Source organism: Syngnathoides biaculeatus, chromosome 14 (assembly GCF_019802595.1).
Source record: "Syngnathoides biaculeatus isolate LvHL_M chromosome 14, ASM1980259v1, whole genome shotgun sequence".
NCBI classification, from domain to species: Eukaryota; Metazoa; Chordata; class Actinopteri; order Syngnathiformes; family Syngnathidae; genus Syngnathoides; species Syngnathoides biaculeatus.
Window position 1 is genome coordinate 2,260,381 of NC_084653.1, and position 25,763 is coordinate 2,286,143.

The following is a 25,763-nucleotide window of genomic DNA, read 5'->3' on the forward strand; positions in this document are numbered from 1 at the left end:
TTCCCTGTCTCTCTGATTACCTTGGCTGTCGTAGTCCAGTCTTCCGGGAGCTTCTGCTGTCCATCGAGAGCCTGTCTCACCTCTTTCCGAAAGGCCGCACAACATTCTTCCTTTCTCAGCTTTCACCACATGGTTCTTTGCTCTATCTTTGTCTTCTTGATTTTCCTACCCACCACTAGAGTCATCCTACAATCATGTGCCGTCGAGCTACACTCTCCCTGACCATTAACTTACAGTCAGTAACCTCCTTCAGATGACATCATCTGCACAAAATGTAATACCCCAGTGTGCTTCGAACGCCGCTCTTGTACTTCACCCTACGTTCCTGTCTCTTTTGAAAAAAGTGTTCACTACTGCCATTTCCATCTTTTTTGCAAAGTCCACCACCATCTGTCCCTCATAGTTCCTTTCCTGGATGCCGTAGTTACCCGTCACTTCTTCGTCACCCCTGTTTCCTTCACCAACATGTCCATTACAATCTGCACCAATCACAATTCTCTCTCTATCTGTGATGTTCAGAATCCCTTCATCTTGTTCATTCCAGAATTTCTCAGATGCACTACCTGACGCAAACCTCTGCATTTATCCGGGCTTTGGACCGGCCTACAGAGTGCACTGGCTTGGCATTTTGTATCTATCTATCTATCTATCTATCTATCTATCTATCTATCTATCTATCTATCTATCTATCTATCTATCTATCTATCTATCTATCTATCTATCTATCTATCTATCTATCTATCTATCTATCTATCTATCTATCTATCTATCTATCTATCTATCTATCTATCTATCTATCTATCTATCGAAAAGGTTATGTTAGGCTTTTGCCTGAGAGTCCTCTGTTCATTAAACTTCGAAGTGTTTGTCACATTTCTTGCCTCTTGATTGGATGAACACGTGGAAGGACCCCAAAAGGCCCTCCTTCCAACAATTGGTGACCCCGATGTGATTCGGAACCATCCATGGGACCGACAGGCAAAAATTTTGGTGCGCCACAATTCACAAGGTAAGAAGACATTTATCTTCTCAATCTAATTTCTGTCTGTCGGTCAGTGTGTGGTAAGGTTTCACTTCCTGTTGTTTGAAATTGAATAAGAGGTTGTGAAATGTGATGTTATGGCCAGAAAGTAAAGAGAATAAAATCGCATAAGTACAAAGAGAAACAGAGAACTCAATACCAATACATTAAGTGTTGTAATTAGCACAAAGAGAAGGTGGATTCACTTTTCTAGTGAGTTTTTGAATCTATAAGTCCGGTTTTGTGTTAAGAGGCAGTATCGTTCCCTTACGGAATCTAATATACCACAATTTCCTCGATGTAAAAAAGGGGCGTCTTGAAACTAAATAAATAGAGGTGCTGAGGAGAGGATAATCAGAGAGTGCAGTGAATTGTACGAGATAGTTCCTCTCCTCTCTCCTCGTGAGACTTGAACTGGTGTCTTTGCTTCCTTTTTTGTCCAGTTTAATGAATGTCTAATTGGTTAACCTGACACCTTAATTGGCCACTGTCATGAAATGCATAATTTTTTAGTATGTTATCAATGAAAAAACAGCAGCTGACATGGACCCATGCGTTTTTTTCACCACAAATCATGATTTTGACGTAAACAGCTTTTTGTAACTCCCGCAATGAAATCCTCTTGAGGGATTTGTTTTCAAGAAGAAGAAGGAAGTGACGTACATGGCGGGACCGCCCTCAAGTGGACTCGTTTGTTTCTGTTAGTATTACCTCCGGGAAGGTAGGTCGTTGTTCCTTCGTGTTAGCCAAAATGCCATGTCGTTGCATTGCTGGACATTACGTGAACACTCGGGAGGATGGATTTACCCTTCATAGGTTTGCAAGAGACCTGGTTCATCGTGAAAAATGTATTGCACGGGTGCAGAGGACGAGAGCTTCGTGGCTTCCAAATGACAGGTAGGTGTGCATACAGCTACGAAAAAAAAATAATAGTTTGGGGCAGACCATGCAATTGGTCTCTCATAACGTGACAAAAGATCCGCGTACGTATGACAGGTGTGCTAAATGTGTTGATATGCACGACGGACGATGTCGGGCTCGCCGGCGAAGGCTTCTGCGTTGCTTCGCCAGCGAAGGCTGCGCGTCGGGCTTGCGGATGGCAGCGGCTCTGAACAACGCTGCTGACAATGCAGCACTCAGCCGCGTGCGACGACAACGCAACAGCTCAACGGTGTTGTTCATTGCGTACTGCGGCAGCTTTGAACAACGCCCTAAAGCAGCCCGGCTCGGCTCCATGTGAAGCCACCTCAGCGCTGAAAATGAGCCACACCTGAAAATGAGCCACACCGGCTGGCTGTGATGAGCCGCGATGGCTCATCTCTGCCGCGGAAGTGGATCGGACGGGGAGGCGGTTTGGCCGTGATCGCATATCAACTGAATATGGCTCCAAACAATAGGGTAATATTGCCCCGGTGACTTCACTCGGTTGTGTGACGTTCTCTTCTTCGAAAAGAGTTTCCGTGTCAGAAGGGGCGTGTTTGTCTCCCATAGTACGGTCCACTGGGTGTTTTCATTGGTGAACGTCCGGGTGATGTCACAGACGGGATGCAGCCAATGTGGCGACCGCTTGGATGTTGGAGACACTTCTGCAACTTTGCGCATGGATGACGCGCTCTCCGCTCATATTTATTTTTTCGTATAGACATTGAAGTGAATAATGTTATATTTATTTTTCATTACAATATCTATTTTATAATGTTTATAGGGATGACACTTGACCTTTAATGAATGTTTGAATGTCTCTCAATTCATCAAATGGGTGGAACCTGGTTACGACTTCAGTGGACTAAAATCAACATGTGTATAATTTTAGTACCCAAATTGGAGCAGTTTGCGTTCGTGTTGAATCTGGGCGACATAGCCTAGCCTAGCTCATGAAATTCAACCAATGTTTGTAATCAAATATTTGCTGAGGAGGTAAACATTCAAGAGTGAGTACCTACACAACCTGCAAAACCTACATTTAATTTACAACGAGGACCGTGAGTAGTTACTTACTTTCTTATACCAATTTAAACGTGCCTATAGGCCCAGACCGTGTTAGGTTAGCTGCCGAACAACGAGTAGCGTTTGCGACCAAACAGTGCTGTTGAAGAAGCATCTAACCTGTTTAACTTCATAACGTGTACGACCTAAACAACGGGTACAACGAGGGACATGAGAACTTATAGGAAATTGAACAAGTCTTACGTAAATACCCAAATACGAGCCGTATTGTTCGCGTTGAAGCTACTCAGCCCAAGTTTAGCCTAGCGTGCTCACAATTTTACCTAATGCCTTACATCCACATATCCTTTGAATCTTTATATCCATTATATTTTCACAAAGGTAGTATGTGGTTTGTGTACCTTATATGCAGACTGTGTTTATTTGATTGCTTTTATCTGACCTAAACTTTAACGTAGATTAAGTAGTATGTAAATTGTGCATCTTTTGTGTTGACTTTGTATATTTGATTCCTTTTATCAGACTTTAACTTTAACATAGACTAGGTCGTATGTGAATTGTGTATCTTATGTGCTGTCTTTGTTTATTTGTTTTTGTCTATCTGCAGCCCGAAGGAGTATACAATTCCTGTGCGTCCTGTAGGCTGGTCCCAAGCCCAGATAAATGCAGAGGGTTGTGGCAGGAAGGGCATCCGGCGTAAAAATTTGCCAAACATATTTAAGCGTTCATCAAATGACTTCCATAACTGATAGATCAAGGCCCGGGCTGACTACGCCTGCCCCCGGCACTGTTAATTTGCAAGGTGTAGGTAGAAATTCAGGTAATGTAGGTCGAAGCAAACAAAAAGGAGGAAAGCGACTTCGTCAGCAGAAGAAGAAGAGGCATGCACAGTCCCTACAACTGTGTGTTGGGACTTTGAATGTTGGGACTATGACAGGAAAAGCTCAGGAGTTAGTTGACAAGATGATTAGCTTGATGTATTGTGCATCCAAGAGAGCAAGTGGAAAGGGAGTAAGGCTAGAAGCTTAGGAGCAGGGTTTAAATTATTATACCACGGAGTAGATGGGAAGAGAAATGGAATAGGGGTTATTTTAAAGGAAGAGCTGGCTAAGAATGTCTTGGAGGTGAAAAAGTATCAGATCGAGTGATGAGGATGAAATTTGAAATTGACGGTATTGTGTATAATGTGATTTGAGCTTGAGTTGAAAGAGAAATTTTGGAAGGAACTTGACAAAATGGTCCTGAGCATCCCAGAGAGAGAGAGAGAGAGTTGTGATTGGTGTAGATTTCATTGGACATTTTGGTGAAGGAAACAGGGGTGATGAAGAAGTGATGGGTAAGTACGGCATTCAGCGAAGGAACTTTAAGGGTCAGTTGGTGGTGGACTTCGCAAAAAGGATAGAACTGGCAGTGGTGAACACTTATTTCCAGAAGAGACAGGAACATAGAGTGACCTACAAGAGCGTAGGTAGAAGCATGCAGGTGGATTATATTTCGTGCGGATAATGTAATTTGAAGGAGGTTATTGACTGTAAGGTAGTGGTGGGGGAGAGTGTAGCTTGACAGCATAGGATGGTGGTGTGTAGGATGACTCTGGTAGCGGGTAGGAAGATTAAGAAGACAAAGGTGGAGCAGAGAATCAGGTGGTGGAAGTTGAGGAAGGAAGAATACCATCTATAAGGACAGGAAGAGCTCCCAGAAGACTGGGATACTACTGCCAAGGTACTCCGAGAGGCGGGCAAGAAAGTACTTGGGGTGCCTTCTGGTAGGAAAGGGGAGAAGTAGTGGGACATGGAGAGGACTGAGGAGAGTCGGAAGGAATACATTGAGATGTGACAAAGTGCAAAATTAGAGGTGGCGAAGGCTAAACAAGAGGCATATAATGACATGTACACCAGGTTGGATACGAAAGAGGGCAAAAAGGATCTCTCCAGGTTGGCAAGAGAGAGGAATATTGATGGAAGGATTTACAGCAAGTAAAGGTGATTAAGGATAGGGATGGTAATATGTTGACAGGTGCCAGTAGTGTGCTAAGTAGATGGAGTACTTTGAGAAGTTAATGAATAAAGAGAATGGGAGAAAAGGTCGAGTCAAAGAGGCAAACATGAATGACCAGGAAGTGCCAATGATTAGTAAGGGGGAAGTTAGAAAGGCACTGAACAGAATGAAAAATGGAAAGGCAGCTGGTCCTGATGACATACCAGTGGAGCTATTGAAGCAATTTGGAGAGGTGGTTGTGGAGTTTTTGACCAACTTATTCAATAGAATACTAGCAGGAGAGAAGATGCCAGAAGAATGGTGGAAAAGTGTGTTAGTCCCCATTTTTAAGAACAAAGGAGATGTTCAGAGGTGTGGAAACTATAGAGGAATAAAGATGATGGGCCACACAATGAAGTTATGGGAAAGGGTAGTGGAGGCTAGACTCAGGACAAAAGTAAGTATCTACAAGCAACAGTATGGTTTCATGCCGAAAAAAAAGAGTACCACAGATGCATTATTTCCCTTAAGGATGCTCGTGGAAAAGTACAGAGAAGGCCAGAAGGAGCTACATTGTGTCTTTGTAGACCTAAAGAAAGCCTATGACAGAGTACCAAGAGAGGAACTGTGGTACTGCATGCGCAAGTCTGGTGTGGTGGAGAAATATGTTAGAATAGTACAGGACATGTATGAGGGCAGCAGAACAGCAGTGAGGTCTGCTGTTGGTGTGTCAGAAGAATTTAAATTGGAGGTGGGACTGCATCAGGGGTCCGGGCTAACCCCTTCCTGTTTGCGGTAGTAATTGATAGGCTGACAGATGAGGTTAGATTGGAATCCCCTTGGACTATGATTTTCGCAGATGATATTGTGATCTGCTGCGAAAGCAGGGAGAAGGCGAAGGAACAATTAGAACGATGGAGGCAACCACTGGAAAGGAGGGGAATGAAGATTAGCCGAAGTAAAACAGAATATATGTGTATGAATGTGAGAGGGGGATGAGGAGGAGTGAGGCTACAGGGAGGAGAGCGAGGGTGGATGACTTCAAATACTTGTGGTCAACAATAGAGAGCAATGGAGAGTGTGCTAAAGAAGTAAAGAAACGGGTCCAAGTGGGGTTGAACAGATGGTGGATGGTGTCTGCTGTTCTATGCGACAGAAGAGTCTCCACTAGGATAAAGGGCAAATATATGTGCATGAATGAGAGGTGTGGAGATGGAAGATTGGGGCTCCAGGGAGAAGAGATAGTGAGTGTGTATGACTTCAAATACTTGGGGTCAACAATCCAGAGCAATGGTGAGTGTGGTAAGGAATTAAAGAAACGGGTCCAAGTAGGAGGGAGCAACTGGCGGAAGGTGTATGGTGTGTTATGTGACAGAAGAGTCTCTGCTAGGACGAACGGCAAAGTTTACAAAACAGTGATGAGGCCGGCCATGATGTACTGACAAGAGACTCTGATAGTGAAGAAACAACAGGAAGCAGAACCTGAGGAAGCAGAAATGAAGATGCTGAGGTTCTCACTGGGAGTGAACAGGTTGGATAGGATTAGAAACAAGCTAATTAGAGGGACGGCCAAAGTTGGATGTTTTGGAGACAAGGTTTGAGAGAGCAGACGTAGATGGTTTGGACATGTTCAAAGACGAGAGAGTGAGTATATTGGTAGAAGGGTGCTGAGGATTTAGCTGCCAGGCAAAAAAGCGAGAGGAAGACCAAAGAAAAGGTTGATGGACAGTGGGTGTTAAAGAAGAAGATGCACGAGATAGGCTGAGATGGAAAAAGATGACACAGTGTTGCGACCCCTAACGGGATAAGCAAATAGGAAAAGAAGAAGACGATAAACATCAAGTTTACAATTATTTAAAGTGTCTGTACATTTTTGGGACACCCTATATACGTTACCCATGTGACTCTGTGGCTTTTCTCCAGGCAGTACAGTTTACTCCCACATCCCAAAAACATGCATTAATTGGGGAAAGGTGGCAGGAGTGCTCGAGCCTATCCCAGCTAGCAACAGGCAGGAGGCAGGGTACACCCTGAACTGCTTGCCAGCCAATCGCAGGGCACATAGAGACAAACAGCTGCACTCACAATCACACCTAGAGGCAATTGAGAGACTCCAATTAATGAATGTTTTTGTTATGTGGGAGGAAACCAGAGTGCCCGGAGAAAATCCATGCAGGCACAGGGAGAACATGCAAACTCCACATAGGCGTGACCGGGATTTGAAAACTAGTACTCAGAACTGTGAGGCCAACGTTCTAACCAGTTACGCCACCGGGACGCTTTGTTCATACAATCAATTAAATCTGTCAGCAATGTTATTTGATTGTTTGCAAAATAGAGTGCAGATCTTTAACTTTGACATTTGAAAGCTGATTCATGTATGGTACTTTAATAGTACTTTTTGTTGCCAGGCTAGAAAACAGAATTGAGAGAAACCAATTAATACATAGACACTAATATTTTTATGATGGAAAGTCAAAATCTCAGGCACTGGTACTTTGATTCATGCTGCATCTGCGTCTTCCATCTGCGTCTTCCATTCCAATTCCATTCCATTCTAACCCTGCAATAAAAACATTAAAATGACAATTATTGAAGCCATAATTTTTACACAATTATGATTATGACGGTAATAATGTCCTTGACAAAGTTTTGAAAATTAGAACAGATTTGGACAAATTGTTCTGGAATTTAATTTTTAGAAGTTAGTTTTTTGGACGTCATGTCCTCTAGGCCATGGAAGAAAAAATCCAGATTAATATCAGCACAAAGTTCAAAGCCAACATCTGTGATGATCTGGGGTTGTGTGTTGGCCCATGGCATGGATAACTGGATAAGGCACTATTAATACTGAAAACTATATACCGTATTTTCTGCACTATTAGGCGCACCGCATCTCAGGCGCACCTTCAATGAATTTTAAAACTTTTTTCATATATAAGTCACACAGCATTATAAGGGACACAGCATTATAAGCTGCATAGAATCAATGCTAAAGTAGAGGCTGTGGTTACCTTATGCATCCATTGGATGAAGCTGCACTAAAGGCTCAATATTGTTCCATATATAAGGAATGCCAGATTATAAGACGAACCGTTGGCTTTTAAGAAAATTAAAGGATTTTAGGTGCGCCTTATTGTGCGGAATAAATGGTACATCTCTTGGAGAAACATATTATTTGCTGCCATTAAAGCAATGTCTTTTTGAGGGATGCTTACTGCTGCTTATTTCAGCAAGGCAGTGCCAAACCACATTCTGCATCTGTTACAACAGTTTGGTTTTGTAATAAAGAGTGTGGGTACTAAAATGGTCTGCAAACAGCCCAGACATGTCTCCCATAGTAAATGTGTGTTGCACGATGAAGTAGAAAATATAACAATGGATACTTTCGACTGCTGAGCAACTGCAGCTGTACATCAAGCTTGAATGGTGAAGAAACCAATCGACAACGATTCACCAATTAGTGTCCTCAGTACCCTCATTGAGTGTTGGCAAAAGAAAAGCTAAAACTGTACAGTGGTAAATCTGCCCCGGGCCCAGCTTTGTAGAACGTGTTGCAACCATCAAATTCGAACTAAGAGTATGTTTGTTTGGCAGGGGGAAAAATACGCATTTCTCAGATTGAATATGAAATTTGCTGTCTTTGTTGTATATTTTTTTGGATATAGATTGGAAAATATTTTAAATTATCGGATGTTTTTGTTTTACACAATGTTCCAACTTCATTGGAATTGGAATTTGTAAGATTTCAAAACATGAAGATGCATGTCTGACATGTGGAATGTTAACTACTGTAGTTCTAAAGTCGCAGAGCAGCATCTACAAAGGAGGCTCTGAGCTTATGGTGTTCCTTCTGGACAATCAACAGCATTTGGTGTGCAGACCAGAGCATTTGCAAAGTATGTGATCTATGACATGGAATTGCAAGACCTTGAAAAGATTAAAAAACAAAATGAAACTGGAGTGAGTAGAGGGTAAGCAAGTACAGAAGGAGAACATGCTCTTGTTGAAGTGTCCTATGAAGTCATTCGCAATACCCCACTCCCCTCCTCTTCATTAAATCCCCCTCTTTTATGGATTATTTTGCTCACTCACCCTCTTTCTTTTGAGGAGGCGACCCCTTGGGAGAGATGCCATGAGTTTAATTGCTGCCAGGTGACAAGGAGCAAGGAAAAACAGAATTAACCTTGTCAGCTCAGAGGCAACCCTCAGTTTGTTCCTTATCCCTTGCTTTATCTGCTTTATCCAATACATCAATTAAAGTTCAGCCAGTCCAGCCTCTGGTTTGAGCAGGCTCAGGGCAGGTACACAAAGACACACAAAGTATAGTACACTAAGCAGTATGTTGGGTTTAAGGAGATAAAAAAGGAGAAACTGACAGTGAGGGCGGAGGATGAGGAAGAGAATGAAACAAGACAATGATCCCAAGCAAGATCGACAGATGCTTGGCACACACAATAGAAAGGGATTCAAATGGGATACAGCCATCTCAGGATTAGGATGAGAGGGTAATGGTTGAGGCAGATGCAACAAAAGATCTGAAATAATCAGTAATATGAAATGTGAGAAGCGTTTGAAAATGACACAAAAATAATTAAAAAAAAAACAGAAAAAATATTTTGTGAAGCAAAGCAATGGAAAGAATATTTATTTGTACAGCACATTTCATACACAAGGTCAACGTGTCAATTTAAAAAATATTCAAATTCAAAGACAAAAACATTTCAAAATAAAAGTAATTTTAAAGCATTACACCAGTCATGTGGTGTCGAGAAAACATTAGTTTATTGCCTTCACAGCAGGAAGACTCTGGAAAACAATGGCTTGCGGGTGCACTCACACAGCAATACTCGGCACATTGCTGTGACTTTTCTTCTTCTCCTTCATTCAACTGTATCAGCTTCCAACCCACCGCCACCTGCTGGCAAGTGAAACATGCAAACCTATCACCATCTCCCACACACAGAACAGTTAGAATGCATAATAACACTTAAAAGAAATAAGTGCATTCAAACGGGTGCAACAAAACAAATTCTTGACAGGTGCTACAAAAGCAGTGTACAGTGTGACAAATATAATTGAAAAGTGGAAGTACAGTGAAAAGCATAAGAAAAATGCAAAGTTTTTAACCTGGATTTTAAAACATTCACACTATGCTCTGACCTCTTTGTTCTGGTCAAAACCCAAGCTGCAACATTTAGAATGAGCTACAGCTGGTGAATGCTCTTTTTGGGGATTGTAGTCAGAAGACCATTTCAATAGTCATGTCCACTTGAGATAAAAGCATTGGATGAGCTTTTCCTGGTCTGCTTGACAGATGCAAGCCTTCACTCTTGATATCTTTTTCAGATGTTAAAAAGCAGTTTTAATAATTGATTTGATGTGACTGTTGAAAGTCTGGTTGGAATCTATCATAACATCAAGGTTTTGGACTCGGTCTTTGGTTTGTAAAGATAGTGAGTCCAGGTATTTTCAAACAGTCATCCTCTTTTCTTTATTGTCCAAAACAATTGTCTCAGTTTGGTTGTGGTTTACCTAAAAAAAAAAAAAAAAACTTTTGCTCATCCACTTATTTATCTGCTTTAGACTGTGTGTCATCTGCATAGCTACGATATTGAAAATTAAAGTTTTTAACATTTTGATCAAAGTGCTGCTACACTTACAAGCAAAACAAGAGGGGTCCAAGAACTGACTCTTGAGGGACCTTAAAGATCATTGCCATTTGTTGAGATTGAGCACTTCCACTGGTTGCAAAGTAGCTCCCTTACTCCAGATAGAACTGGAACTATTTAAGAACCGTCCAAAACAAGATGCTTGGCTGAGCAGTTCATGAGGTAAGACGGGAATCCAAGGACCAGGGCGGCAGACAAGAATAATCTGGATAAAAGGTTGCGGCTGACTTTCTACCGCTCATCTATAGAGAGCCTGCTGATGTAATATGTCTCCTTATGGTATGGGAGCTGCATTGAGGCAGACAGAGCAAGGCTTCAGGGGACAATCAAAATAGCACAGAAGATTGTTGCCTCCCCTCTCTCCTCCATGGCAGACATTTATTCCTTTCAGTGCCTCAGCAAAGCTCAGAGCATTATGAAGGACACTACACACTCCTGTTATCAACTTTTTGAGCTCTTGTCATCTGGATTGTGGTACAGATGCGCAAAAGCAAGGACCAATAGACTAAGGAACGCTGTTTTTTATTTTCTGAGAGCCATTACCAACCTGAACTCTTATCTTTCCTTTAGCCACATTGTTAAAGACATGCCGATTCCAATTCCTTGAGCAATGCTTTCTTTGCATTTTACACACATATTTTTAGTTATTTGTATTTACAGTGGTACCTCTACTTAAGAAAATAATCCATTCCGGAAGCCGTTTCGTAACAGGAAACTTTCACTAGTAGAAACTCATTTTACATGTAAATAGCATAATCAGTTCCAAATTTCAGTTTCTGATCAAGACTTGCAAACTGCAGGTGAAGGTGAAGAATCAGCCCAGGACTACATGGCAGGACTTGGTCAATGACCTGAAAAGAGCTGGGACCACTGTGTCCAATGTGACTGTTGGTAATACACTAAGACATCATGACTTGAAATCATGCATGCCATGAAAGGTTCCCCTGCTTAAGCCAGCACATGCCAAGGCTCATCTTAAGTTTGCCAATGACCATTTGGATGATACAGAGGAGTCATGGGAGAAAGTTTTGTGGTCAGATGAGACCAAAATGGAACTTTTTGGTCATAAGTCAGCAAAGACTTTGGACGTTCTGCCATCCTGTGCAGAATGTGTGTCTTACACGTTTTAAGAAATACATTTAGGTGAAGATTTTGAAGAAAAACCAGCAGAAGAAGTTAGAGCTGAGCACTGGATGTTTGCTTGAGGCCTCAATCAAACAGAGCAAACTCATCAGGACAATGAAGAGTGTGTCATGGGTTTGTCCTTCCTTGACCTGGTGCCCACCTGCTCTGGTGAGCAGATTAAAGGAATATAAGAGTTTGATCTTAAAGTAGTTCATTAGATGTTGCTACATCCTGTGTATGAAAGTGTGACACTGTAAAGTGCTGAGCGTGTGACTGGTGGAACGAAACAGGGTATGTGGTGCAAGAATGGAATGTTTTAGAACAGACGATGCTAACTGCAAGGAGGATGCAGAGACGACAGGACTCAGAGGCAGTTGGTGGAAAAACTACTGTCAGGAAACCACCACCAGGAGGAGCCAGCACGCGAGTCTGCAGGGGAGGAGTCGGGCCAACATCCGGCGGACCAAAGGAGACCAATGAGAGAACGCGAAGGATACCTGAAGGAGACACAGAACCAATAATGAATCAGTAGCTTGTACTTTAAAATTCACAAATTGGAGTTAGATTACTAACTTAAGTTTATGATGATTTAGAAATATAAAATTCCAACAAGATGCTTCCACCTACTTCTTGTTGCACTGATTACGGTCTAGATATATTGCCATGTGTGTAGTCTGGTCGCTCGCCAGATCATTGTACTTTCATGTCATGTTCCCGCAACTCTGTGTCCTTGTCCTTGATTCTCTGTGTACCAGACCTGCCGAGTTGATGATCTTGCCTCTCCTTCTAGTAATTCTGATGCTGCTGCCTGTTTGGACTGCCTGTCTGTCTACCGACTGAATAAATATGCACTCCTGTAAGGCAGCAACAGACCGTAAGAGGGCACCAGCTCCAGTTTATGGGGGTGGAGGGTTTGGGGGGGTGCAGAGAGTATGACTGTCAGTAAAGGGCCTTCCACCCCGAGTGGAGTTGCAGAAGCTCACTCCCAGGTTTGTCGATCGATTCACGACTACAAAGGTTATCAATCCGGTCTCCATGAGATCAGGTCTTCCAAAGTCGATGCGGGTCCACCCGACATTTCATGTAGGCCTGCTCAAGCTGGCTTGGGTGTCCTCGCTGGTCCAGCCTGCCAGGTGGACGGGGGTCTGGTCTACTATCTAGTTGATTGGGAGGGCCTGGGTCAATTTAGAGAACAGTATTCAATTAACCTAAATTAACCTACCATGCATGTTATTGGGATGTGGGAATAAACCGGAAAAAAAGAACAAGAAAATGGAAACGCCATATTGGCAAGGCCAGATTTGAACTCAGGTTCTCAGAAATGTAAGACAACCTGTCGTACAATGCTGCCAGAAAAAAATCTTACCGGCCCAAATGATGCGCCCTCTGCGATGCTCCAAAGTTCCACAAGACCCACTTGATTAACAACAGGTAGCCCCCAATATCGCGCATATCAGAAGCCCGCCTAATCCCCTGTCAAATCACACTGTCTGGTTCTGTTTATGTTGACTGGGTTTAGACATAGGTACAGTGAAGAAAATAAGTTTTTGAATACCCTGCTTTATTGCAAGTTCTCCCACTAAGAAATCATGGAGGGGTCTGAAATTTTCATCGTAGGTGCATGTCCACTGGGAGAGAGATAATCTAAAAAGAAAAATCCAGAAATAAGTCTGTGAACGCCTGTCTATCAGCTACAATTCTAACCCTCAAAGACCTGTTAGCCTGCCTTTAAAAGTCCACCACCACTACATGTTTTATCCTGAATCAGATGCACCTGTGTGAAGTCGTTAGATGCATAAAGACACCTGTCCCCCCCCCCCCCCCATACAATCAGTAAGACTCAAATTTGTAACATGGCCAAGACAAAAGAGCTGTCCAAAGACACCAGAGACAAAATTGTACAACTCCACATGACTGGAAAGGGCTACGGAGATTTTGCCAAGTAGCTTGGTGAAAAAAGGTCCAATGTTGGAGTAATCATTAGAAAATGGAAAAAGCGAAACATGACGGTCAATCTCAATTGGAGTGGAGCCCCATATAAGATATCACCTCGTGGGGTCTCAATGATCTTTAGAAAGGTGAAGAATCAGCCCAGGACTACATGGCAGGACTTGGTCAATGACCTGAAAAGAGCTGGGACCACCATGTCCAATGTAACTGTTGGTAATACACTAAGACATCATGACTTGAAATCATGCATGCCACGAAAGTTTCCCCTGCTTAAACCAGGGCATGTCAAGGCCCTTGTTAAGTTTGCCAATGACCATTTGGATGATACAGAGGAGTCATGGGAGAAGGTTTTATGGTCAGATGAGACCAAAATGGAACTTTTTGGTCATAATTCCACTAACAGTGTTTGGAGGAAGATGAATGATGAGTTCCATCCTGAGAACACCATCCCTACCATGAAGCATGGGGCTGGTATCATCATGCTATGGGGTTGTTTTTCTGCACATGGGACAGGGCGACTGCACTGTATTAAGGAAAGGATGACCGCAGTCATGTATTGTGAGATTTTGGGGAACAACCTCTTTCCCTCAATCAAACCATTGAAGATGGGTCGTGGCTGGGTCTTTCAATATGACAAATACCCGAAGCACACAGCCAGGAAAACCAAGGAGTGGCTCCGTAAGAAGCATATCATGGTTCTGGCGTGGCCTAGCCAGTCTCCAGACCTAAACCCAATAGAAAATCTTTGAAGGGAGCTGAAACTCCAGGTTTCACAGTGACAGCCCAGAAACCTGTCTGATCTAGAGAAGATCTGTGTGGAGGAGTGAGCCAAAATCCCTCCTGCAGTGTGTGCAAACGTGGTGAATAACTACAAGACATGTTTGACCTCTATAATTGCAAACAAAGGCGACTGTACCAAATATTAACATTGGTTTCTCAGGTGTTCAAATACTTATTTGCAGCTGTATCACACTGTTGGGATTTGCGAGTTTGGACCCTACGCGTGTTCACGAGTCGAAGAAGATATGACCAATGATTAGAAAAAGTTAACAGCAAATGGATTTATTACAAAGGAATGTGCAATACAGACGTCCGGGCCTTATCTAGGTATCTGCGGCACAGGAGACGTGTGTCTTCTGGGAGGATACCCCACAGGAGAAGACAAGAGCTGCCTAGTAACACCAGGTTTTTATATGTATGTATGGGTCCATGGTAAAAGTGGCTGACCCCCCCCCGCAGTCTGGTCCTGGGCTGGGATGGTAACTTTCCGCTCCTTATCTGGTGTCGTACGTCTCCATGGAAACGCCTGGGATAGGAGGATGGCACTAGCCGGAGATTGAAATGAAATCAAATGAAAGACCCCTCCACGATTTGTAATTGGGAGAACTTGCAATATACAGGGTGTTCATACACTCGTTTTCTTCACTGTATGTTCTCCCCATGCCTACGCAAGTTTTCTCCAGGCTTTCCATTTTCCTCCCACATCCCAAAAACACGCGTTAAATGGCTGTAAATTGCCCCTAGGTGTGATTGTGAGTATAATTGTTGTCCGTGTCCATGTGCCATGAAATTAGCCTGCAAATAATTAGGTTGCACCCTCCTTCCTGCTAGATGACAGTTGGGATCAGCTTCAGCACTCCCGTGACCCTCGTGGGGATAAATGGCAAAGAAAATGGATGGATGAATGTATTTACATGTTCACATTGGGGTCACAGTAGAGCATCTGGAAAATATTGACCTCATAATTCTGAGGACCTGGGTTCAATCCCAGCCCTCCCTCTGTGGAGTTTGCATGTTCTCCCCGTGCCAGCATGGGTTTTCTCCGGGCACTCTGGTTTCCTCCCACATCCCAAAAACATGCAACATTAATTGGACACTCTAAATTGCCCCTTGTTGTTGTGAGTGTGGCTGTTTGTCTCTATATGCCCTGCAATTTGCAGGCAAACACTTCAGGGTGTACCCCGCCTCCTGCCCGTTGACAGCTGGGATAAGCACTCCCGCAACCCTTGTGAGGATAAGCGGCAAAGAAAATTAATGGATGCATGGATGTTCTTATTGTCCTTTAATTTTATAGCAAACTGTTTTAGGTGTTTAATTTTTTGTGTTGCTGTTTTTGGGGCGGAGGTTTTGAGAGCAAGACATTTTCTTTTGTCCTTAGTGCTGTTAATTCCCAGGGGCTATGAACGCATCAGTTTGGCAATTGAGGGGTAAACAAGAGGAAGCGAAAGCCCCTCGAAGTGAGCTAATTTTAAAGTGCAGGGTTCCCTCAGTATTCGCATGGCTTATGTTCCTTAACCCCCCCGATAATCAGGAAACTTTTTCTTTTTCTTTTCCTTTGGGCTTATCCCGTTCGGGGTCGCCACACAGTGTCATCTTTTTCCATATAAGCCTCGCGCATCTTCTTCTCCAACACCCACAGTCTTCATATCCTCCCTCACAACATCCATCAACCTTTTCTTTGGTCTTCCTCACTTCCTCTCGGTCTTTTGCCTGGCAGTTCCATCCTCTGCACCCTTCTATCAATATAGTCACTCTCTCGCCTCTGGACGTGTCCAAACCATCAAAGTCTGCGCTCTCAAACCTTGTATCAAAAACATCCAACTTTGGCTGTCCCTCAAATGAGCTCATTTCTCATCCTATCCAACTTGCTCACTCCTAGCGAGAACCTCAACATCTTCATTTCTGCTATCTCTAGTTCTGTTTCTCGTTGTCTGTTCAGTGCTTCCATCTCTACTCCGTACATCATGGCCAGGCTCACCACTGTTTTATAAAGTTTGCCCTTCATCCTAGCAGAGACTCTTCCGTCACATAACACACCAGACACCATCCGCCAGCTGTTCCACTCAGCTTGGACCTGTTTCTTCACTTTCGCGAATAATGGACGCAGCATTAAACCACCTATGTATGACATGTACCGTATTTTCACGACCGTTAGATATTTATAAGGCTCAAGTTTTTCTCCAAAATGGACAGTGCACCTTATGTGTGCACCGCATTCTAAATTCTGTTTACATTTTCTTGTCTGATGACTTGATTAATATACAACTAAACTAGATTGCATGGATGCAAATTATCATATATGTTTGCATTCATACATGGTAACACAGGGTGTGAATCACAAGGTAGTGAAGAATAAATGCAGTTACACTTGTAAATGGAAAAATCTTAATTTCCCACACACTGACAGTGTAGGCAAGTCATTCGTCAAGATGTTTTTCAAACTAATGGTGTCACATAGAAACTAAAATTATGACACCAAATCAAACAGAATAGCCTAACTAGCAAATAATAAAACAAATAAAACAATGACTGAAGAAATATTCGACACAAAACATGCACTTTTAAACACTCCCAGAATGCTTTGATTTCTCCCAGCATGATTCGCGGCACTACTGAGAATGTAAATTGCATTTAAAGTTCACGTTGACTAATGACTTGCCTACACTGTTAGTGTGTGGGGGAATATCTCGTTCTTCTAGTTACAAATGTAAAATTGTAATTGTTCCTCACTTCTTCAGGAGCATCATCATATGATACTGTATATTTTATGCACGTGAAACACATACTAGCATGCATGCTAACAATGTGATGCATTTGTGTGATGTTGTAGTTCATTGGAGCAGTCACACGACATTTAAATATTTTGGAAATTAGTGTGCCCACAAGGAGCACATTATAAGGTGCGTCACTTATTTCAGAGAAAATGTTAAACTTTTATGTGCAACTTATTGTCGTGAAAACATGGAACATTCTCTGGGTAAAAACTCAATCAGCAGATGCGGGGTGGAGTCAACATCATTGAAGCAGAAGAAAATCTAAGGGGCACCTCCAATAAGGTTAAGAATTCTGGTTTATCCTAATTTGTTTCGACATCGCGTGGTGGACTTGAGGTTAATTGAAACCTCTAAATTGCCCCTCCCTGTGAATGTGAGTTTGTCTCTTGCTTGAAGTCAGCGAGGTTTTCACAATTTCGCTCACGACCCCATTGAGAACAAGCTTAAAGATAACGGATAGATGGATATCTTAAAATTTAAAACACGTCTCTTTAAGAACCTTTTTTTTTAATTATCATTGAACATTTTTTAAACATTTTGTCTGATAGTAATTATGGAAATAAATCTCAAATTTTTTTATTCAATTACAGTATATTTAAGATGCTTTGGTGGTATGTGACTTTTTTTCTATATTTAAGATAATATTTCCTTTATTAGTCTGAGACACAGAGAGAGAAAGAGCTAGAGAGAGAGACAGACAGACAGAGAGAGAGAGAAATACACTTGCGAAATCACCATGTCACCATTACTCTAAATCAGACATGTCCAAAGTCCGGCCCCCGGGCCAATTGCGGCCCGTGGACAAATTTTTACCGGCCCGCGGCCTCTATCATGAAATCAATAATATGCGGCCCGCCAGCACTGTTGACCACAGTATAAAATAGATGTATACAAAAAGCTATTTTTCATATTTTTCATTTCACCAGAAGATGGCAGTAGCCCTGTGGCCGCACTCTGGCTGCCGTGACCCTTGACCTTGCGTGATCGTTTCAGCCCAGCCCATTTCTAACATGGCGTCTGTAAACAAAAAAAGGAAAGTTGACCGCGAGGGCCGCCGCTTCCAGGACAAGTGGAAATTTGAGTATTTTTTCACTGAAATACGAAACAACTGTGTCTGCCTAATTTGCCAAGAGACTGTGGCTGTTTTCAAGGAATTCAACATCAAGAGGCACTACCAGACGAAACATGCTAGCTACGACAAGCTAACTGGGAACAAACGCGGTGAAAAAGTGAAGCAACTGGAAGCTGTTTTAACGGCACAGCAAAGCTTTTTCACAAGAGTCCGTGAGTCAAATGAAAATCCCACAAAGGCATGCTACGAAGTGGCAACGCTGATTGCAAAGCACTGCAAACCTTTCACTGAGGGTGAATTTATTAAAGACTGTGTAATGAAAATGGTTGAGAAAATTTGTCCCGCGAAGAAGCAAGAGTTTGCCAATATTTGCCTGGCTCGTAATACTGTGGTACGGAGAATTGAAGACGTTTCATTAGATATTAAGAGACAGTTAGAGGCAAAAGGAACTGAGTTTGACTTTTTCTCGTTAGCGTGCGATGAAAGCACGGATGCGTCCGACACCGCTCAGTTACTGATCTTTTTAAGAGGAGTGGACAATGACATGAACGTGAGTGAAGAGCTTCTGGACCTCCAGAGTCTGAAGGGCCAAACAAGAGGAACGGATTTATTTGTTTCTGTTTGTTCCACCGTAGATGACATGAAACTACAGTGGAATAAAGTCACCGGGATTATTACGGACGGCGAGCGGAGTGGATTATCAAGCCTTGTCTGTAACAAAGTCAGCGAAGAAGGAGGCAGCGCTATTAAACTCCACTGTATTATTCATCAAGAAGTTCTCTGTGCCAAATATATGAAATATGATAATGTTATGAAACCGGTGATAAAGACTATTAATTATATTCGCTGCAAAGCGCTGTGCCACCGCCAGTTTCAACAGTTTCTTCTCGACATCCAGGCTGAATACGGAGATGTTTTGTATCACACCGACGTAAGGTGGCTCAGTCGGGGGTCTGCGCTGCAGCGCTTCTTCTCTCTCAGGGAGGAAATTGGACAATTCTTGACTGAAAAGGGACAACCCATGCCACAATTAAATGATCCTGTTTGGCTGGCTGATTTGGGATTTTTAGTTGACATAACGCGACATCTGAATGCGCTGAACACAAGCCTTCAAGGGCAAAATGCAGTGGTAAGCCAACTGTATTCACACATCAAAGCCTTTCGGACCAAGCTGCTACTTTTCCAAAGACACCTGTCACAGGCGCAGCCCAATACCGCACATTTCCCGTCGCTGCAGGAAATTGTGACCAGTTTCCCACAGATCAATATCAGTGCGCAAATGACAAAGTATGCAGCAGACATCTCATCTCTGGTTGAGGAGTTTCAGCAGCGCTTTCGGGACTTTGCAGCTATTGAAAAGGAGATCACGCTTTTTTCCTCTCCCTTCTCCGTGGACCCTGATGACGCTCCAGACCACCTGCAACTGGAGCTCATTGAGCTGCAGTGTGACGCCGAGCATCGCAGTCGGCACCAACAGCTCCCTCTTGTCAACTTCTACCGCCAGCTGGATGAAGGCAGGTTCCAAGCAATTCGGACATTTGCTAAGAAAATGCTGAGCTTGTTTGGCTCCACATACATGTGCGAGAAGACATTCTCCGTTATGAACATTAACAAGAGCCGCATGAGGACGAGACTGAGTGACTCTCACCTGCGTGACGTCTTGCGCATCAAAACCACTGCTCTTGAGCCAGACATGCACTACATACTGCAGTCAAGATCCCAGTATCACCCTTCACATTAGTGCAGGCAAGACCTTTGTTAAGTCCTCTGAGTTGAATAAATTCTTAAATCTCAGTTAATTAATTTTTTTGTGATGGTCAAAATCACAGTTTGAATATGCAGTGATCATTGTTTTGTTTTCAGCACTTTTCCTACAGTGAGCATATAATAGTGAATAATATGTAATGTTTCACATGAACTTAGATATCCTTTATAGTTTTCTTAATTTTTTGTGGTTTGTGATTTCGGTAAAAACCTAAATGTAAAAAAAAATGTAAAAGTAAAAGTATGCCATTTGTAATTAAATTAAAAAAAATCCCAAAAAGTTAATTTGTATTTAATGTTAATGGTTCAAAGAATGTCAGGCTAAATAGTCGGCCCCCACACATTTTCACCTTACCAAATCTGGCCCTCTTTGCAAAAAGTTTGGACACCCCTGCTCTAAATCCTGTGGATACCCACAATAAAATTTAGGCTGTGGTGGTTCAATCATATTAGATCAGTTTTTACATTTGACTCAGCATGAATGAAGGGCTTTGTGGTGAGCATTGGGCTTGGGTAGGCACCCTAGTGGCGTCATTTAACAATTTACAGATGTGTGTTGGAGGCTGTCTGACAGTATTTGCTTTATTTGCAATTAAACGTCATTACTTCATTACTCTGATGCACAAATGTTGGCAGATTTGTTCATACTGTATCTCAGTTGAATGTTTTCTGTAAATAAATCTCTCACTGTGGAGATGGATATGATTGAAAATTATTCCTAGTTGACACCTTCCACGTTTTAATGGTTTTCATTTTCCAACCCTGAGGGTTCCTTGTAAATTTACATCATAATATGGTCTGGCCAACCTAATTTTTTGTATGAAATAATGCAAGGCAACTAATCAGGGGAAACAATACTTTGAATGGAGTAAATGTTTACTAAAAAAAGTTCAAATCAAGCAATTACAATCACCACCTTTGCAGCAGGGTAAATTAAATCTCCCATTCCCCTATGTCAGTGAAAATTGTTGTTTTTTAATAACTATGCAAAGTCACTGATTGTATAGTGGTACGCTCTAATTCCTTTGGGGCAGGCAGCGAGGGTTCAGTCCCCACTCATTGACAGTGTTTATCTGAGTCCTGGAACTGACCAGCGACCAGATCAGCGTGAGTCCGCCTTGTGCCTGAAGTTAGCTGGGATAGGCTCCAGCACTCCTGCGACCCTTGTGAAGTTAAGGAGCTTGGAAAATGGATGGATGAATGCAATAACTGCATTGTACAGACAAGGAATGTCAAAAAAGACAATGCTCACATTATTATTTGGCCAGATTTGTATTTCTAATTAAATTTATGTGTTGTTAATTTTTAACAATTCACAGTCATTTAAGCCTTTTTGGTGAAATTTTGCTTTACATTGTTTCAATGTAAACTTTCTCTTACAGTTATTTGTTTCACTAAATGCTTTCAGTCGGGTACCTAAACAATTTCACATCAACTGATTCAAATTGTTTTGAATTACTTTAATCATATATTTTAAGTATGAAATGTAACAGTATTAAATTCATGTTATCTGCTGCCTTACTGTTCTGTAATTCTTTCTGGCTAAAGGCATACCATTATCAGCATTGCCAAAAACAACCCCCAAATAATATTAATAACATGGAGTGTATATGACAACACTAATTGACTAGAACAGCTACTCTCAAAATAAGAAAATATAAGACATTATGTCTATACGTCGATACATTCATCCTCATTGGTGAGCTGGAAACCATCCCTGCAGATTTAAGAGCACTGAGGCAGAATGCACCATAGGGGTATTGAAGGGGTCATTCAAAGTATTAATCAAGTCCTTCCCAAGTATTAATAAATGTAATGTACACTGTCGACTGCCTTAAAAAAAAGAAAGAAAAGAAAAAAAAGCCCAACATTTCATTTGCAGAATCACAATATTATGCGAAATGGAAGAAAAATTCTGGAAGGAACTAGATGTAGTAGCATCTCAGCATCCTAGACAGAGAGAGAGTTGTGATTGGTGCAGATTGTAGTGGACATGTTGGTGAAGGAAACAGGAGGAAATGAAGAAGTGATGGTAAGTACGCCATCCAGGAAAGGAACTTTGAGGGACAGATGGTCATGGACTTTACAAAAAGGACGGAAATGGCAGTCGTGAACACTTACTTCCAGAAAAGGCAGTAACATAGAGTGACCTACAAGAGCGGCGGTAGAAAGACGCAGGTGGATTTTGTGCGGAGGATGTAATCTGAAGGAGGTTAATGACTGTAAATGTGAGGCTGGATTTGAACCCAGGTCCTCAAAACTGGAAGGCAAGACGTGTTTACCAGTCAACCACTCAATTACACATGGAGTCTCGTAATTCAGCTCAACTCAGCATTTGCCTCTTCATTGTATTCTTACAGCACAATATGAAACATGGATATTGTCTCCTGCCAAAAATACAAAAAATATATTGAGTTTTGATTCCGAGTATTTGTGTGTGGCTTTGGGAATTATAATTAGGCTGAAATACAGGGCTGGGTGCTTCCTGACTCCCATCCATCCTCCTTTTTTCTTCTCCCTTCTTCCTACAGGTGGTGAGCTATTGGGGAAGGGGAGCTTCCAGGAGGTCATAAAAGAACCTAGAACATCATCTAAAGACCTGCAGCCGTCACTGGCCTCAGTTCAGGTCAGTGTTCATGACTCTACCATAGGAAAGACACTGGCCAAAAATGTCATCTATGGGAGAGTTCCCAGGCAAAAAAACATACAAAGGTCCATCTCACATTTGCCAAACAACATCTTAATGATCGTAAAAACTTTTGGAGAAATATTCTATGGGCTGAGGAGTCTAAAATTTATCTTTTTGGAATGTGTGTGGCCTCTTAGATCTGGCTGAAAAATGGCACAGCATTTGATACAAAGAAAATTATCACAACAGTGAAGCATGGTGGTGGCAGTATGATGGTCTGGGTTTGATTTGCTGTCTTAGGACAAGGACATCTTACTTTGATTGATGGAACAATGAATTCTGTTGTGTACAAGAAAATCCTGAAGGAGAACATCCGGCCATCAGTTCATGCCCTTAAACTCAAGCACTCTTGGATTATGATGCAGGACAATGGTCCGAACCACACTAGCAAGTCCATCAGTGATTTGCTGAAAAAAAAATAATAAATAAAATAAAATAAAATATAATAATAAAAATAATAAAAAATAAGGTTTTAGAGTGGCCAAGTTAAACTCTGGAATTAAATCCAATTGAGATGCTTAAATGGGCAGTTCATGTTAGAAAACCCTGCTATATAGCGTAGTTAAAACAGTTCTGCAAGGAAGATTCCATTCATTCCAACATTCCTCCAGAGCAATATGAAAGACTCATTACCAACTAAACCTGCGAGCAGGTATGATGGTGACCTCGCATCCTCGTGACGTTGGGGGGACTGCACGTCGGGGTAGTTGTACATCAGGGTGAACGCACATCAGACTATATCCATGTCAGGGTGCAGTATACTGCGGATAAATAGTGATGTGTGCAGTTTCTATAATACTATATATCAGTGTTTTTTAACCGTGTTGGAGGTACCGAACCCCACCAGTTTCAGATGCACATTCACAGAACTCTACTTTTGAGAAAAATAAAATACAATTTTTTTCAAATTCAAGACAGGTATATGTTTTTTTTTTTTACTGGTGCACAAAAAGAATTGTATATGGACATCACATTGTTCAAATAACAACACAGTTCATGAACTCACAACAAATCACATACCTCCAAATCAGTGTGACTTCTACTGTTGCCTTTGAGAGACCAGTTCAAGTGCCACTTTTCACAGCAGTTTGTTCTTTTTCTTTGTCTTTATGTCCAGCAAGGATTGCTCACAAAGATGTGTTTAGCAAATGGTATCAAAAATTCTAGGGCTTTATTAGCAATGACTGAATACTTCTCCAGCGGCATAATGGTGCAGCTGTAGCACGTTGGCCTCACTGTTCTGAGGACCAGGGTTCAAATCCTGACCCCACCTGTGGGAGGTTTGCAGGTTCTCCCCATGCCTGTGTGGATTTTCTCCCAGCACTCCGGTTTCCTCCCACATCCCAAAAGCATGCATTAATTGGAAACTCTACTTTACCAGTAGGTGTGTTTGTGAGTCCGACTGTTGTCTGTCTCCATGTGTCCTGCGATTGGCTGGCAACCAGTTTAGGGTGTACCCTGGCTCCTGCCCAATGACAGCTGGGATTGGCTACTGGACTCCCGCGACCCCCATGAGGAAAGGTGGCTCAAAAAATGGATGGATTGATGGATGGATGGATTGATACTTTTCCATTTGTCGACACCAAAATGTTGAGAGCATTTTTGTTCTGTAGAGTTATTGTTAAACCTGGCTCTGCTAAATGTAAATGATTTTGTTGTGGTATTCATCATTGACTTCTTCTGTTTCAACAGCAAATGTGAATGGCTATCTAACTCATGCTGGATATGACTCTCTTGTAGGGAAGTATCTGTTAAGAGAGTTTGCAAGCTCATCTAAATGTGTGGCAATTGCTTGCTTCAGTTCCACGGGTATAGAAATAGCTCCGATTCCTTTAATCTTCCTTACATATTTGTCCAGAAGAATGTTTGCTAAGTTATTGTTCTCTGTTCATTGTACTCAAAATGGTAGCTGTTTTTGAAAAGTCTTCAGGTTTTTTCTGCTTCAATTATGTTGACTCCACCACCCTGAATCTGTCGATTGAGATGACTGAAAGCTCCAAATATATTAGCCATGATATATTTGTATGTATGCTAAAATTTCTATAGTAATCTGCATTACAATGTTGGTACTCTTCCAAAAATAAGGCTAATTCCACACCCAAGGCAAAAATACAATTTAGGAGATAACCACTGAACATTAGTGGTAATGGTACAGAAGTACATCGAATTCAGAGCCCATTTCTTTACAGAGCTCATTGAAGATCCAATAACTCAGAGCACTATTTTTCACATATTTCACACATCCCACTACAGTTTAAAATATATCGGTCATTTTTGCAGGCGAGGTTTTTGTTGCCAACACATGCCTATACAGAACACAATGTGTAACAATGATGTGTGGTGCATCACCTTTGACTAGCACTCTAAAACCAGACTTTCTTCCCAGTGACCACAGTTCCATCTGTACAAACTACAGAAACCATTTCCATGAAACCATGAAAGATTGTCTCTGAAGAAGTAATCTACAAGCTTTTTCATATTAGCTGCCCAAGTTGTTGTAAGAGGCTTTCAAAAAAAAAAATCTTCTTTTATCATGCCGTCTTTCACATATTGTACAAAAACACCAAGCTGTCTTAGATTAGAAATGTTTGTGGTCTCGTCGAGTTGAAGGCTGAATTTTGCTGGGCTTGAAATCAGATCTGTGAATACTTGAGCCAATATGTCTTTCCTCATGTCCTCTATTCTGTCGCTAATGGTGTCATTTGAAAGAGGAATTTGGTATAATTTACTATTCCAAGTATCAGATTTGCCATCTTTAGTGAAGCTGGTATAATGAGTGTTTCACCAATAGTATGTGGCTTGCCCTGCTTCTCAATCAGGTAAGCAACTCCGTACGACGCTGTGAGGATTGGTGTGTTAATGGGTACAAATCCAAGAGCAGGCAGAGTGGCCTTTTCATTGAGTCTGGTTCTCTTCATCCTGAACTCAGCAAGTGTTGTGTTCTTGTTTTCCCCATCTCCATGCAGCTTCAAGAAGTGTTCCTTTAGTTTAG

The 25,763-nt window shown here is 41.9% G+C and overlaps 1 long non-coding RNA gene across 1 annotated transcript; it reads left to right on the forward strand.

The window, feature by feature from the left end:
- The first annotated feature begins 1,854 nt into the window (after positions 1 to 1,854).
- On the forward strand, positions 1,855 to 24,319 carry LOC133511937 (uncharacterized). The gene is made up of 3 exons (XR_009798080.1): positions 1,855 to 1,918; positions 22,614 to 22,708; positions 24,217 to 24,319. It is a non-coding gene; the product is annotated as an uncharacterized LOC133511937 (long non-coding RNA).
- Positions 24,320 to 25,763: the final 1,444 nt, after the last annotated feature.